This window comes from Sphaeramia orbicularis, chromosome 11 (genome assembly GCF_902148855.1).
Source record: "Sphaeramia orbicularis chromosome 11, fSphaOr1.1, whole genome shotgun sequence".
Lineage (NCBI taxonomy): Eukaryota > Metazoa > Chordata > Actinopteri > Kurtiformes > Apogonidae > Sphaeramia > Sphaeramia orbicularis.
In genome coordinates this window covers 30,386,200-30,404,464 of record NC_043967.1, presented here as the reverse complement: position 1 = coordinate 30,404,464, position 18,265 = coordinate 30,386,200, and positions in this window count along the sequence as shown.

Below are 18,265 nucleotides of genomic sequence, written 5' to 3'. Positions count from 1 at the left end.
TGACCTGAGGCTGTTCTCTGATTGGAGGATTAAACAGTCAGCTTGGGATACACACATTTTCACCCTTTGCCAATCAAAATGCCCTTTATTTTCTAGTCATTTTGTGGTTACCTGCATCGAACTGCTACATTTATGACAAATTCATGACACTAAAATGTATTCCATTCCACTCTCCTGTGGTTAAGCTTGATTCTAGAGTCTGTTGGAGCTCCATTGACAGAAATTCCCAGAGGGCCCCACCACCCAGCATTCATCAGCATTCATTCATAACTGGACGTCCATCCTGCCCAGTGTTTGACCATGTTATCGGTCAGTCACCCCAACTGGTCGAGGCAGATGGTCGTCCAGTTCTGTGTCTGTTTGTTTCCTCCATGAGGGAGTTTTCCCATGTCAGTGTTGCCAAACACTTGCTTTCAGGGGACGTGTTGAATTGTTTTTCTCCACAATATTATAAGGTTTTGACTTTACTTTCTATAGTGCCATTGTGTGTTTTATTGGCACTGTAGGAAGAAAACTCAGTCAAAGGAAATTCTATTCAGATAGAGAAAATATACATTATATATATATATATATATATATATATATATATATATTTTTTTTTTTTTTTTAATATTGACTTCAGAATTTTCAAAACAGAAATATTACAATAAAATAAATCTTTGAAAACTGTAATCTTCTGAATAAAATGTTCACATATGGGTCCGATCAAGCCAAAGTGAACATCAACATGAAAAAAGTAAATTTGCACAGATTATTTATCAAGTGGGCTCATTTTTTAGCTAAAGATCATTATTTTATGGACCTGTTATCCTTTTTAAAATATCACGTATGAATAAAACTCAATCAAAGGAAATTCTATTCAGATAGAGAAAATATACATAATATATATATTTTTTGAAATATTGATTTTAGAATTTTCAAAACAGAAATATTACAATAAAAATATGCCTACCTAAATGTAACTGAATCATAAAATAAATCTTTGAAAACTGTAATCTTATGAATAAAATGTTCACTTATGGGTCAGATCAAGCCAAAGTGAACATCAACATGAAAAAGTACATTTGCACAGATTATTTATTAAGTGGGCTCATTTTTTAGCAAAAGATCACTATTTTATGGACCTGTTATCCTTTTTAAAATACTACTTATATGTGGTATTTTCCCGTGGTGTGGGGACGTGGTGTATGATATTCTGTTCATGCTTTCTTTTCTTATCTTCATCATTTAATAGGTCTTATGTATTTTATTTTATATTTATTGTAGTTTTATTTGTTTTGTGTTTTTTTTTCTCTCTCTTCTGCCCAGTTTTACTCAGTTCTGGTTGTAGTTACTGTTACCATTATAATTATCACCATGGTTGTTACTGTTTGTATTGTTGATACTTTCTTGTGAGGGTCTTCGCCACCTTCTTCTTCTCAACAAAACTCATAATAAAAACAGTAGAATATCAAGGGGAGCTTCATATACTTTATCAAGTTTCCCTTGGCAAAGCAAATTTGTTTAGCACCAAAAGGCAGCCAGACGACCATTCTGCTGTTAGGACGCTGGACAAGATGAGTTAAAAAAAAAAAAAAAAAAAAAAAAACACTTATAGAAAAAAAAAGTTACAACCGATTTTATCGATTGTATTTTTTACACCATAGCCATGCCTCAGACATAAACATATAGCTCACATTTGATGCAAAAAATTATATCTGAAAAAAGTTTGTATTCAATCTGTTGAATATACAGGGTGTATCACAAAAAACTATACATTTTGAAAAATTACCGCCAGTTTTTCATTTGATCATTTTTGGAATTTTCTTTTATGGACGTCGGTAGGTAGGGGATTAGTGGATATTTGTCCAAATTTACAGACCCGGGTTTTCATGCATGAGTGAGCAGGGGCAAATTGCGCAATCCAAGTTAAAACTGGTTTGCGCAAAGTAGCGGTGGGATTTCAATCCAGTCAAAGGTCATGGGAGGGGACAACGGGCATCCATGTTGTTTTCCACAAAATTGCTGGGTTACAGTATTAACACTTTGGCCAACAAGTTAATTTCATTTCTTTACCCATGGCAGATGTTCCTGCCTTTCAGAGTTAATTCAACTTGTTGAAAATGTCACTGAGGACAGGCCAAGTTAGGGTTAGGGCACAGGCGTCAAACATGTGGCCCCAGGGGCCAAAACCAGCCCGCCCAAGGTTCCAATCCAGCCTGTGGGATGAATTTGTGAAGTGTAGAAGATATTAACAGTCAAGGGCATCAAAGTCAAAAATAACAGCATAATAACCTAAAAATAATGACTCCAAATGTTCCTCTTGGTTTAATGTGAAAAAAATAATGACATCATGCCTCTAAATAATGGCAACACCAATTTTTTCTCTTTGATTTATTGCAAAGAACATTAAATTCTAATATCCTTTAACAATAAAACATCAATACCTGAATAAATACGAACAACCTGAAATGTCTAAAGAAAAATAAGTATAATTTTAACAATATTCTGCCTGTTTTGTGATCTGTAATGCACATGTAGAAATCATAGGTTGAGACAGAATATTGATCAAATTTTTCTTATTATTTCTTCAAATTTTTCTTCAGAAATTTCATTTTTTTCAGGTTATTCACATCTTTTTTGTTTGGATAATTTGTAAAATGTAAATGATTTCATAATTTAATGTTATTTTTTGCTTATAAAAAAATTTGGAGTTGTCATTATTTATAGGTTATTATGCTACTATTTTACTGGCCCGGCCCACTGGAGGCCAAACTGGGTGCGGCCCCTGAAAGAAAATGAGTTTGACACCCCTGGGTTAGGGTTAACCCTAACCCTGTGGAGTTTAACTAATGAAGAATTCAGACCCAAGTATAGTATTAACAGATTATGCAGACCACAGTGGAATGTTTAGAAATGCATGATTCTTTCTTTCTTTCTTTCTTTCTTAATTATTTTTTCGATTTTAATTATTTTTTTATTATTATGATTTTTTTTTTTTTTTTTTAAAGCAAAACATCACTCCTTTAAACATGTCTAGGAAATTCCTATCAATGGCTGATTTACCCCCAAATTTTAAAATGTGACATATACAGAATTGCATGTGTATTAAAGTTGTTATTTTGTAATTGCAAAAAGAAGACAAAAGAAATGCAACAAGAAGGCCAACACCTTAGCCAGTCGAATATAAGGAAGTTGTTTCATTCAGTTTGTTGAATGGAATCACACGACGGAAAGACATTGAACAGAGTTACAAAAGCTACCAACTTGACGAGTAAACATCTGTAGACAAAGTGGTGGCAGATGTGGTTTATCTGTATGCACATACTGGAATCCCACTTATGAGGCTTACCCTGCATTTGATCATAATCAGGAGTAGATGTTTACCTGATTTACAGAGAAATCTTCACACTCATATCCCTGTTTACATAATAAATATTAGTATTCTGGTTAGTCGTTTGCATAAGTGATAGTTACAATACAACATGTTCATTTAGTCCGACACTTCAGTAGCTGCTGCTAATAGACTTAGCTTTACTAACCCTTTAACACTTGAGTCATTATTCAGGTAAATGTGCTGTTCTGAATTTGTGTCTGTTTCAGTGTCATGAAAGTTGCTGTGAGTATGTGTTTGTGTTCCTTTTCTTCAGTGGTTTTGTTTTACTGTGTGTTTTAGGGTCAAAACAGGGTAGAATAACAGAAAAAGACAAAAAGAGGAAGTGAAGTTTGACAGGTTTTTACTAAATAAGGCACTTGAATGTACATCAGTAAGAGATGTAGGATGTTGAACATAAACTGTGAACTGGAACACACTGAACAACAAGTATTTGAATTTGGGCCCAGTAGTTTTTGGTTTGGGGCTCTTTTTTTTCTAAATCAGTCCAGCTGCTTTTAGGCACCTGGTTGAACTCCAAAAAACAGTTACACGGTTCTAATGCTGTGTTCCAGGCCCTTTTTTGAACCCGTAAGTCGTAACTTCAGACCACGACTCACGACTTTGTAACATTCCATACAAGTCACACCAAACTGCTTGAGCGCTAGGAATTGTGGGAGATAGATGTAAACAAACCAGCATGGTGGACTGTACGTTATGCTCATTTACAATCATTTCTATCCCAAAGGTGTTTGCTTTTGCTTATTTGAGGGAAACAGACGGGGAAAAACAGAGCAAAAGGTAAGAGAAGCTTTTATATCTTTTATGTTATATTATTTGTATATTTGGATATGTATTTGGTATTAATTTATTCTTGCACTCAATGGACTGAAAACTAACGCTAGAGTCACTGCTGATTATGCAGAACATTTGCAGATAAATAATGTCAGAGCAATATCTTATTTTAATAAACAATTTGCATAAACACATCCATGGGGGCCGCCATTGCTACATGACGTCAGAGCTCGGAACTGGGAGTACATTGATCTAGTACGAGTACACAGATAGGAAGTCACTGGTTTGACTGCCATTCCAGTGCATTTTCACTGCTAGAATTTTGAAAAAACACGAGTTATGCGTTGCCTGGAAAGCAGCATTATTCCGGTAAAAACACAGTAAAAAAAAAAAAAAAGAAGGAAAATCACCAAAACATTTTAAACAACAGTAAAAACAAAAAAAAGGAAAATGGTGTAAAGAAAAAAAAAAAAAAAAACAAAAAAAAAAAGCCCAAACTGTCTATTTTTATCGTGAGTCAGTCTCACTCACTGCTCTGTGTTTTACACCCCATTACACAGGTGGTGGGGGGTGCACTGAGCATGCTCAGATGTCTATGGAAACAACAAAGTCTATTCTATCAGCACGTTTGGAAATTTTCCCCTTTGAGCAAACAGTTGACTTTTTATGAGCATTTAAAATAAATCATAGATTCCGAACGCTCACCACAGACACGTCAGGGGTTAAAGGGTTAAATACCAGCATCGTACTGTGTATTTGTCTTACTGGTATTCATCTGCTGCCAGTAATAGGAGATGAGATCAACAGGTAAACGTGTCCTCCAGCTGTTATTCTGTCACAACGAGGAAAAGGATGAAGATCTGCAGCTGTGACTGATGGGAGATAGTCACCATGATGGAGTTCAGTGACTGGTTTTAATGTTAATTCATGTGTTAATGTTTCTGTTGTGTTTTCTACTGTGAGCTGAGCAGTTTGACAAAGGTTGTTTTGCTGTGAACTTGAAACAGTCAGGTTTCCAGTGCTTTTTCCATCTAATCCAGGGGTGTCAAACATGCGGCCCGGGGGCCAAATGTGGCCTGTCAAAGGGTCCAGTTCGGCCCCTGGGATGTTTTTGCCAAGTGCAAAAAATTGACAGTCTTGAATTGAATTAAGCAAAAAAAATGTGGCTTGAATTAAGGAAAAAAATCTTGAATTAAGCCAAAAAAAAAAAAATCTTCAATTGAGTAAAAAAAATCTTGAATTAAGCCCAAAAAAAAAAAAGCTTCAATTAAGTAAAAAAAATCTTCAGTTAAGCCAAAAAAAATCTCAACTTTAGCAAAAGATCTTGAATTAAGCCAAAAAGAAAAAAAAAAAAATCTTCATTTAAGTAAAAAAAAATCTTGAACTAAGCCAAAAAAAAAAAAAAAATCTTCAACTGAGTAAAAAAAAAATCTTCAATTAAGCCAAAAAAAAAAATCTTCAATTAAGTAAAAGAATCTTCAATTAAGCCAAAAAAATCTCAAGTTTAGTAAAAAATCTTGAATTAAGCAAAAAAAAAAAAAAAAAAATCTTCAATTAAGTAAAAAAAATCTTCAATTAAGCCAAAAAAAATTCTAGAATTAACAACTTAATTTTTTTCCTTTGTTTTAGTGCAAAAAATAACATTAAATTCTGAAAATATTTACTATTACAAACTATCCTGTAACAATACAATGTGAATAACCTGAACAAATGTGAAGAACCTGAAATGTCTAAAGAAAATGAAGCAAAATTTTAAGTGTCTTTGGAGATCTGATCCATAATGCACATGTAGAAATGAGAAATGGAAGAATAATATTGTTAAAATTGTGCTAAATTTGCTTAAGTTTTTTAATTTGATTTTCAGTTTTGTTTTTTTTTGGATAGTTTATTAAAAGTAAGCATTTTCAGAGTTTAATGTTTTTTTTTTTTTACACTAAAACAAAGACAAAAATTTGGAGTTGTCATTATTTATAGGTTATTATGTTATTATTTTTCTGGTCCGGCCCACTTCAGGTCAAATTTAGCTGAATCTGGCCCCTGAACTAAAATGAGTTTGACACCCCTGATCTAATCTGACCAGTACAGTGGTGCCATGACTTACAAGTGCACCAATTTACGAGTTTGCCCAGTTATGAGCTGTCATGTGGTTGATTTTTTGCTTTGCTAGTTGTTGTAGCCATTAAAAGGAATAGTGTTGGAGGACAGCTAGTAGGTATCCTGGTGGTGGATCATTCATGTCTCTGCTGATGGTGGTGTTTTGAGGAGTACTGTCGGGTTCCTTCTGTCAACCACACTGTTAAGTATCTTACTGGGCAGCTCCGGAGATGCATGTGACTCTTTCATCCCTCTGCTGCGGCTCCCTGTGGCTTTGGAAAATTAATAATGAGTATTTAATTAAAATTCCTTCTATTTTAGTCTGTTAGTTATTTTTTTTAAAAATGTAATTCTAAATTTGAAGATGATGCTGATATTAGGTATTACAGGTATTATCTCCTACTGCACAACAAAGTCTGGGCGCTGTCCAGAGGGGTGGTGCTGAAACACTTTGGCGCAGGACTGGAAGAGGTGAAAAGAGGTCTGTTGAGCCGCATTATGTAATAAATTCCCATTATGTAATAAAAGTTCAAAATGTAATAAGAATGTCACGTCATCTTGTAATAAAGCCACATTATGTAATAAACTGATGCATTTTGTAATAAACTACCTCAATGCATTATGTAGTAAATTTTTTCGCAGCATGTCATTCATTCATTCATTTCAATTATTCATTTATTTGTTTTGAGCAGAAGAAGAAAAAATTCAACATTTTTTGTGGACAAGGAACTAATATCCGAGCAAATAAATTAATAAATTAAGGTGATCAAAACAAAATAGCAATTGCCACATTGTACACATGTCATTGACTCAGTTGAAGTCAATATGTGCCAAAGGACTGACTTTTTTGATGGAATACCATTGAAGATGGATGACTTGTCATTACAACACAAGGTCAAACCTGAACGACAACAGCGCACAACTGACAAAAAATGTCACAGATTAGATTCAGACTTTAGGTTTCGATTTGTTTATTATTCATACAACTGCATGTCTGAAAGGCAGTGAGAACAAGTCTAAACATATGTGATCTGACCATTTTTTCTAAGAATATAACTCAGCTGAGCAACTCTATGTTTATTTTATTTACTCACATTATCAATATACAACTGGAACACAAATACATAGAATTATTCAAGCTAAAATAATTGTTATAAAAATATACACAGCTATAAGAGGCTGCCACAGTGGATAAAAAACAAGCCCCTTCAAAAACCAATCGATATTGTGAATTTTTCCATTTAGGGTGAGCGTAGTAAGTACACATTAGCCTGACTTATATATCTTGAATCAAATGCACTTTAATTTTGCAGGAAAGTCATCAAAAGGAGAAAGAAAGTGGTTCATTTTAGCTCCTTTTGTTGCGATAGTGCTGCTGTAGAGAAATGGACATGAAAAATGAAGCAAGACAGGAATATAAATGAGACAGCAGTTATTGTTCTAATTTTAGCTGTTTAATTTTCAATTAATTGAGTGCATTTTAAGTCACTACTTTTATGGAGTAAGTTCCATTTGACCCCATCTAATTCTTTCTTTTGTCTTTTACATTTTAATTTCCCTCATCTTCTGCTCTAGCCTTTGATAGCCTCCAGTAACTCTGTTTGTGACAAAAATGAATGAAACTGTGCAACTTAATCTTCAGTGTTGTTTTATATTTATTAGTAATTTGTGGTGCAGGCAGTGTTTTCATACACAAATGATTAATTAATGGAGTGTTCTCACATTTATGACTAATGGTTGGATTGGAAACAGTCCTTGTGAAATTGTGCATGAGCCTGAGTTTTATGAAACAGGAATATCTGCACACACTGCTTCATAAAGTCTATTATTTCATATTGTGTAATTTACATCATGAAAGTAGCAAGTCTGGAAGGTGAGCAGTGTGCTTTGGTACTGAGAGTTTCACTGATTAAAAAGGAATCATTAGTGTCAATTCGTAATCAGTAGGAATGTGGAACATCAGGTTGAATCAGGTTCTGCTTTGAGATGCTTTTAAGGAACATTGTTGTTATACTTTTCATTAAAATCATCATTAAAAAGGCACAGCAGAGACGTTATTTTTTGAGGACTCTCATGAGCAACCATCTCTCCCACACTGTAAAAAAACATAACCCATAAAAAAACAGTATTATTCAGGCAGCGGGGTGCTGAAAAAATACTGTTAAATAACGGAAAATAACCATCTCATAAAAATATGGTAATTTTCCATAATTAAAATACAGTTCTTTGCCCTAACTTTAGATGAGATTTGGCTTTTTTTTTTTTTTTTTTTTTTTGACTTTTTAATGTTTAATAAAGAATATTTACATGTATTAAAACAATCAAATAACCTATAAATAAATAAATAAACTTTTCAATGAGACTAAGTTGTACACTCCACTGATAAAAACTGCATTTTGAAAGTTTATCAGTGCTTATACATGTTATACATTCACAAAAATACATTAATTCAACATTTTCATTGTTAAACCTCCTGTACTTACACAAGATATTTGTCAATTAACAAACAAGTCTTGTTAAACTTACAAAACAAATACTTCTTTTACGATTAATTGTCCGTAATTTTATCTGGTTTTAATATTTTTTTAATCTCATAAATAGAAAAGAAATATTTGTGAAATTATGATACATTTGCAAATGTATTTTAACTGTATTTTTCTGTGAAAAAAGAAAAACATTTCTTTTAAAAAACTGAAATTTTATGGTTATTCACATTTACAGTTTTTTCGTGTTATTTTACATTCGACATGTAAAATCAGTCTATTTTTGTCATTTCATTGATATTTTCCTGTATCTTAAAAATAAAGGAAAAATTTGTAAAATAAACAGTGAAAATTCTGTTAAATTACAGATTTTTTTTACGATGCAGAAGCTGCTGGTGTCCTTTTACCGATGTGCCATAGAAAGCATCCTGACGTACTGCATCTGTGTGTGCTACTGGAGCTGTACGGCAGCGAACAGGAAGGAGCTCCAAAGGGTCATCACCACGGCCCAGAAGACCACCGACTGCCCCCTTCCTTCCCTGGAGGAACTCTACAGTTCTCACTGTTTAAGTAGGGTGTGGAATATTATCAGGGATGAAACCCACCCAGGTTTTCCACTTTTTGAACTTGTACCCTCTGGCAGATGTTTCCGGACACTAAAGGCCAGCACAAACCGTCTGAAAAACAGTTTTTATCCCAGGGCCATAATAGCACTGAATACTGCTGGACATTAATGAATTGTGTGGAATGCTGAATGTTGTCCAGAGTATATGATGATGTTTTAGGTGTCTTTTATACTTCTAGTAACAGCTTTTTTATGCAGCTTTTTTTTCCTTTTCTTTCTTTCTTTCTTTTTTTTTTTTTTTTTTTTTTTTTAGATATTTATGCCATCAGGATTTGTCTTTTATATTTTATCTTTTATACTGTTTTATATCCATTATTTATACTTTTTTATGGCACTGAGGATGATTGCACTTTTTTAATTTCGTTGTAGTTGTACAATAACAATAAAGACATTCTATTCTATTCTATTCTATTCTATTCTATTCTATTCTATTCTATTCTATTCTATTCTATTCTAATGCCTTTAAATTATTGATGGGGTTATATATATGTTCTTAGTTTAGTGATTATTAGGGGAGGCAAGGGGTATATTGTTTTTAATTCACTTTGTTTGTTTGTTTGTTAACACTCTAGCAGCAAAACTAATGGTTGAATTCAAACCAAATCAAGTTTATAAATTGTCAGTGACCCAGAATAAATATCATTAAATTTTGGGAAAAGTAGATCAAAATTCCAATTTTTTTAATGAATTTTTTAAAATCTTCTTTTCCACATTTAATTATAATGGGCGAAATTTCAAATTGCTATAAAAACATCAATTTTAACTCAATTTACCTAAAATGTTGCAGAGATATAGAGATTAATTTTGGATATCACTGCAAAATATCTAAATGATTGCATTTTTTTTTTTTTTTAATTGTTTGTTACATTTTTAAATCTTTTTTCTTCTCCCGTTTTCTTATAATGTGCGAAATTTCTAATGCCTATAAAAACATTAATTCTGTCTTAATTTACTTCCAACTTGACATATAGAATTTTTATATTTAACAAATATTGAATATGGATGAAAGAGTGGATCAATGACAAAATAAGTTACAATATGTGTGAGGGGCGGGGTTTGTTGTGCCTGACACCATTTGTTTGTGTATGATTTTAGAACTGACTTTTATTGTGTTTTATATTTATTTTTAGTGTGAATGTATAATGTATGTAAGATTTAATGGATGGCTGTGATTTCTATTTCGTATCTTAACCAGGACACTCTTCACCCATAAAGACCCAGTGCTACTTTTGTGGCTGTTCCCAAATGCATTTTTTCCTCTATTTCTGCCTTTCTTAACTGATTTATCACCATTTATTTATTTTTTATTTTATTTATCTGTATTTTGCTTTTTTTGTGTGTGTAAATCATGTATCCTCCTATGTTTAATTCACAGATCATGTAGATGTTCATGAAAACTCAGAGTAATTCAAAGTTAATTATATCAAAACAGAGAAAAATTAAGAAAAAGTAACTTTTTCAGCAAAGATATAATTAATTGAACATAAAAACAAGTGTGTCCATCCACTGTCATTGATCCAACTCCATGGGTTTTACTGGTGAATCAATGTTGTAGAAGATGACGGTGTTTCCACGGTAACTACGGAGGCTCTGAACGTCCAAATGGGTCATGTCTGATGACCATGGAAAGATGAAAAACTGTATTTTACCTGAATTAATTCAATATATTAATAGGTTTAGTGGTTCAGAAGTTATTAAACATTTAGATCAGTGGATGATTTTGGTCGCCAGTGGGTGTTTAGGTCTTTATGGGTTAAAAAAAAAAAAGATTTTTAAACTAAATTGGCTTTTTTTTTTGGTTAAATAATAGTTTTTTTTTGTTTTTTTTTAAATGTCAGGTTAAAGCATGCAGAGGTTACAGCATTTTTACTAAAATCACATCAGCTACTCAGCGTTTTCTGTTCAACGTAATATAATAACAGCAAAAATGTCAGAGAAATGATATTTAGAGGAAAAGTATGAAGCAGTCAGTCTGAAACAGAGGACAAAAGTGCATGAAATCCTTCAGTATGCTGTCAAAAAAAGAAAAAAAAAAAAAAAAAGATGGCCCAGACGGACAATCTGAGAGGTCAGAAGGTCCAGCTGTGAACCTTTTCTCCGAGGGCACAGACAGAAAGGTGAGCTGACAGTTTCATCATCCCATCCAATACTGATGTAACGCCAAAGCTCAGACGTGTTCACCTGCATACCCAGGGGATTACCCACAAACCCCAGACGCCATCAGACCTCCACCGAACCATCTGGAAGGACCTGCTGCACGTGCTCGCTGCGACTTTTCCCGGTCCTACTGTCTAATAACTATCAGGGTCATTAGCTGGACATGCATAATTCATTCAGGCTTTGACCTCATTTTAAAACCTGATAAAAGTTGCTCTTAATGGTTTGTGAACAACAGGCTAATCCTGTTCTTATTAGTGACATAGAAATAAGAAGCTGGTAAACAGCTCATAAACAGCAGTCAACAAGAAACAGCTCCATCAGTCCTCATAATGTGCAGTTATAAAAAGAAAGCTGCTGTCTTATGGAGATGACAGATGGCTGAACCAACCCTGTCTCTGAGAAACCATGCTCCTCAATTTTAATTGCAAATAACAGGATTCTGGCCAAAGTGTGTTATATTTCAACAAAGTAGTTCAATGATGTCTGTGAACATAATTTTTAAGTGCAAACATGTTGCTTCTGAGAATGTACATTAATGTATTTTATAATAATAATAATAATAATAATAATAATAATAATAATAATAATAATAATAATAAATTTCATTTGTATAGCGCTTTTCATAGAACTCAAAGACACTTTACATACAGCAGACATATTAAAAACAGATTAAAAGCAGGTGCAAAAGGCAGGTATACAAATATAAAACAGTTGAACATTAAACATTAAGATTAAACATTAAAAGCAATCTTAAATAAATTAGTTTTTAAAAGGGATTTAAAGGTGTTGGGATCGGAGCAGTGTCGGTTAGAAGGTAGGAGGGAGTTCCAGAGGGTTGGAGCTGCAATGGAGACAGCTCTGTTCCCCCAGGTTTTATATCCTGAAAAGAAAAAAAAACCAAACACTTACTGCGTTTATAATATTAACCCTATAACACCAAACGTGCCATATTTGATACATGAGTTTTGAAGCCCTCTACATGATCAGTGTGATATTTTTCTCTTGAAAAACCTGATGTATACAATTAGATACATGCAATACACAGATAATCCACCAGGGGGGAGGAATTTGTTCACCAGTGGCCTTTCCAGTGACACTACAAGACTGTCATTAATGAGGAAGGAGGCAGAACTTTGCCAATTTTGAAAAGGAATTACCAATTCGTTAGACATGCTTGTAGGGATGGGAATCGTTAAGAATTTAACAATTCCGATTCCATTACCGATTTTGCTTATCGATCCAATTCCTTATCGATTCTCTTATCGATTCTCATTGGGTGAGGGAATTAAAGAGTACAAATGGGTGTGTTTGCATTAACTGTCTTTTATATTTCCATCTCTGCACAGAAAGTATAACATATACAGTATGTACAAATAATAATAACAGATGATGCCGGGCCCAGTTTGGGGGGGGGGGCACAGTGAAAGTGAAAGTAAAGAGGCATTACTAATTCCTCTATTGCTGCATTTGTACTACGTGGAACTGGTTCGACTCGGCCCGTCTCCCATTGTTGTGCACCTCATTTCCTTTCCCCTACCTTCAGAAAGCCCGCTACTCACTCGTATTGTATCTTATTCTGTCATCGATCCAGCTGATGTCATCATGTCTATGCATGTGCTGATGCCAGCATATCAATGTCCTCTATATATGTGCCAAGTTTGAAGTAAATTGAAACAAAATTGATGTTTTAATAGACATTAGAAATTTTGGCCATTATAAGTAAATGGGAGAAGAAAACAGTTTAAAAATTCCTAAAAAATTTGAACTTTGACCTACTTCTCCCTAAATGTAATCACATCTATTCTGGGTCACTGGCAATCTGTAAACCCAATTTGGTCTGAATTCAACCAATAGTTTTGCTGCTACAGACATGTGAAATTTTGCCATTTAAAAGTACATGGGGAAAAAAAAAAAATACATACATTAAAAAAATTGAACTTTGACCTATTTTTCACAAAATGTAATCACATCTATTCTAGGTCACTGGCAATCCATAAACCCAATTTGGTATGAATTCATTCAATAATGCGGCTGCTACAGACATTTAAAATTTCACCCATTAAAAGTAAATGGGGAAAAAAAAGTTTGAAAAATTCAGTATAAATGTTAACTTGGACCTACTTTTCCCAAAATGCAACGACATCTATTCTGGGTCACTGGTAATCTATAAACCCAGTTTGGTATGAATTCAACCAATAGTTTTGCTGCTACAAGCATGAGAAATTTTGCCCATCATAAGTAAATGGGGGGGAAAAAAACAAACAAAAAATTTAACTTTGACCTACTTTTCCCAAAATGTAATCACATCACTGACAATCCATAAACCCAGTTTGGTATGAATTCAGCCAATAGTTTTGCTGTAAGAGTGTTAAAAACAAACAAACAAACAAACAAACAAACCCCCTCGCCTCTCCTTCACGGAGCGGGAGAAAAAAAAAAATTGAACTGACAGTCTACAAACCCAAGTTGGTTTGAATTCAACCAATACTTTTGCTGCTAAAGTGTTAACAAGTTAACAAACAAACAAAGAAACAAACTGAACCAAAATCAACTAGAAAAGCACTCGGAGAGCACAGACCTCCACCAAGGCAGATCAGTGACCCCCCCCCCAATCACCACCAAAATGTAATCATTTGTTCCTTGTGCCAGTATCAACATTTCCTGAAGATGTCATCAGAACCAGTCCATAACTTTGAGTTATCTTGCTAACAGACAAACAAACAAACCCCAGTGAAAACATAACTTCCACTGTTCCTTGGCCGAGGTAACAATACCCCTTGCCTCCCCTTCGGGGGGCGGGGTAATTAAACCACTTTTTCTAATCGTCAGTCACTTCACTGACCGTGGAACATTAATTATATGAGCCGCAGACACACAGAACTCCTATACACTCTACATGTAATTGCACACACTTGGCTAATGTCAGACTTAAGTTCATATACTCTAGTGTTCTTCTGTTAGAACATGTTGATTCCTTCCTTGATTATTCACTGTGGGTAGAGTTCAGGTGTACTTATGTTAACACCAGCCAAATGTCATTTAGAAGGTCAGAGTTCCATGAGAGGAAAAGTATTAAGAAAAACAGTAAAACTGAAAGGCTTTTAACTTTTCTTATAAGAGTGTCTGTGCGATATGCTCTTCCTCTTGTGAGTGTATTCATGTGGAGTGTGCAGTATGAACACAACTTCAGTGTTATTTCATTCCAAGCACCCTGTCTGCTTATATTGCACACAGATAAGTATGCACTGAAAGCATAAACAATTGTTCCGCTACCGCTGTTGGTTTACAGAGAGTATTTACAATGAGGACTCTCTGTAGCGGCTTCTGCTGAAAATAAAAATAAAACCGAAGAATACAATAGAGATGCAGCTGGATATCAGTTTATTAAGCAAAAGCCTACAAACCTGCCACCCCCAGCCTCGCAGTGGGTTTACTGAGGAGGCTATTCACACCTGGAAGGAAGGAAATGAGTTTGTGGTTCACACCCACAGACCCAGTCCCACCTCTGATGGCTCAGAGGACACCACCGGCCCAGAGCTGCTGCTGCACAAAAACCTGCTTAACCCTTCAAAGCCTGGAGTCCTCATGAAGAACAAAACAGAGCAACCGATTTTGTTTAAGTAGTAGAGATGTCTGAACTAATATGGAGTGGAATACATGTATATATTATAGATTTTAGACTTTAAATGATAGTTTATAGGTTGTTTAAAGACATAATTGAGAAAGTCATATATAAGTTTTAAAAAAGGTTGTATACAATTATAAATTATACGCTGCAAAAATCAAAATCTTACCAAGAGTATTTCTAATCAAAATATCTCATCCAACTTAAAATAAGACATAATCATCTGAAGAGTAACTTTTCAGTGAGATATAAGAACTTATTTTTAGACAATAGATCTGGAAAATCTTATTTCAATAAAATCTCAATTCAATAAGATCATTTTGACTTGTTCCATTGGCAGATTTTTTTGCTTAATTCAAGATTTTTTTTTTTTTTTTTCTTTTTTGCTTAATTCAAGCTAAAACAAGAAACAAGTGGAACAAGTGAAAATTATCAGGTTGATGCCTGTAGTAGAGACTTCTGGGAAATTGGGTGGAGCTGGTCAGTTGACCCAGTTTCACCAGAAGATAAGATAATAGAAGATAAAACAAATAGAAGTTACATACTTGTATTAAAAGCCAGTGCAAATAGGTGCATCTTTAAAACAGTTTTAAAGTGCTCAGTTAACTGCACATGTGACATGTTGGGGCAAAAAGTTCCAGAGCCTTAGATCTGCTACAGAAAAGACTCTGGTACCTTTTGTCTTCTATTGGAATGAAGGAGTGAATAGATTTTCAACTCTCTTTTGAACACATCACAGAAATTATATAAATGTATGTATGTATTTTTATTTATTTATTTGTATTGTCCTACAAGTTCAAACTGAAGATTTTATTCATCCTTTTTTCTTTTATGCTTGGAACAACAAGAGTGATTCATGTTTTTTTAATATAGGAAAAAGCTGAGATATCATTCATGCCAAAGCTATTGTCTTTTCTTATCTATTACTTGTAAAACACATGGAAATAATGAGTATTATGTATATATTAAAATATGTGTTCTGTAACATGTCAATATATAAACCTGTATTTACTTGTTCAACTGTTAACATGGAATTTAAGCTGCAGTTCTTAGTAGTTTTTTTTTTTTTTTTTTAAATTCAGCTTCAGAAATTCTATTTTCCCCTTTCAGCGCATTGCAATTCAAGTGGTCTGAGAAGAGTTGTGCATCTACTCCATGCCTGTGTTTTCAAGCTGTAGTAAAATCCACCCTGTAATACCTGGAATTTTGTCCAATCACAGGCTTTTTCAGATATGTGAGAGGGTTAAATTGGAGGTGTAGCAGTTAGCGCTTCCACCTCACAGCTCGTAGGTTCAGGGTTGGATTGTCAGTCAGAAGCCTCTCTGTAGACGCTTTTCCATTGACGCTCAAATTGCACAAATATTACTTGCGCTTAAAAATTTGCCTGAATTAAGCCAAAAACAAAAAATCTTCAATTAAGTAAAAGAAAATCTTGAATTAAGCCAAAAACAAAATCTTCAATTAAGTAAAAAAAAATCTTCAATTAAGCAAAAAACAAAAAATCTTCAATTAAGTAAAAAAATCTTGAATTAAGCAAAAAAAAACATCTTGAATTAAGCAAAAAAAAAAACCATCTTCAATTAAGTAAAAAAAATCTTCAGTTAAGCAAAAAAAAAACCAAAAACAAAAACTTCAATTAAGTAAAAAAAATCTTGAATTAAGCAAAAAAAAAAATCTTCAATTAAGTAAAAGAAAATCTTGAATTAAGCTAAAAAAAAAAATCTTCAATTAAGTAAAAAAAAATCTTCAATTAAGCCAAAAAAAAATCTTCAATTAAGTAAAAAAAAAAAAAAACAAATCTTGAATTAAGCCAAAAAAAAAAAAACCTTCAACTGAGTAAAAAAATCTTCAATTAAGCCAAAAAAAATCTCAACTTTAGCAAAAAATCTTGAATTAAGCAAAAAAATTTTTTCCATTAAGTAAAAAAATCTTGAATAAAGCCAAAAAAAAAAACAACAACCTTCAATTAAGTAAAAGAAAATCTTGAATTAAGCAAAAAAAATTTTTAAAAATCGTCAATTAAGTTAAAAAAAATCTAGAATTAACAACTTTTTTTTTCTTTGTTTTAGTGCAAAAAATAACATTACATTATGAAAATATTTACATTGACAAACTATCCTGAAACAGTTAAATCCAAATAGCCTGAACAAATATGAACAACCCGAAATGTCTAAACAAAATTAAGCACAATTTTAACTCTTTTCTGCCTGTTCCTCAGTGTTTAGTGTCTTTGTAGATCTGATCCATAATGCACATGTAGAAATGATAAGTTGAGGCATAATATTGCTAAAATTGCACTAAATTTTCTTACGTTTTTTGAATTTAAATTCCACTTTTTTCAGTTTTTTTTATTTTTTTATTTTGGATAGTTTCTAAAAGTATTTTCATAATTTAATGTTTTGTTTTGTTTTGTTTTTTACACTTAAACAAAGACAAAAATTTGGAGTTGTCATTATTTATAGGTTATTCTGTTATTATTTTACTGGTCCGGCCCACTGGAGATCAAATTTAGCTGAATGTGGCCCCTGAACTAAAATGAGTTTGACACCCTTGTATTAGAGTATGTTAAAATGTGAGAAAACATCAGATTAGCTGCATGAAAAATGTTACTTCATAATTTTCACGCAGTTTATCACTTTCTGATGGTGGGTTTTAAATACATGTTTTTTTGCTTTAAAAACTGGTGTCCAGCTGAGTGGACATTTTTGTAACTCCATGAAAAATAGGTTCATAAAAAAATTTCAATGGCATTGTTTTTTTCATGCCTAAAGAGGAATAAAAACACTCAGGAAAAAAACTCAACTAAGGTTCTCATAATTCATTCTGACATTAATATGATTTTCTTCATTCTTCTAAACCAAAAATCCTACAATGTACACTTTTACAATGATATTATACAGTCCACTTCATGTTTCCTGGATCAACAGTCAGAACACTTGAGAACACAAATGAATATAGATTAAAGAGGGTTGAATAAACTAATAATACACATTTATTATAAGAATCATTTGCTTTATCTCTGGTTTTTGGTCTTTTTGTTTTTTTTTTTTAAATCTAAAACAAAGTCTATTTTCAAAATGCTCAGAATGGGGTGTGTAAAAACCATGGTTTTTGTACTTGTGCGACTATGG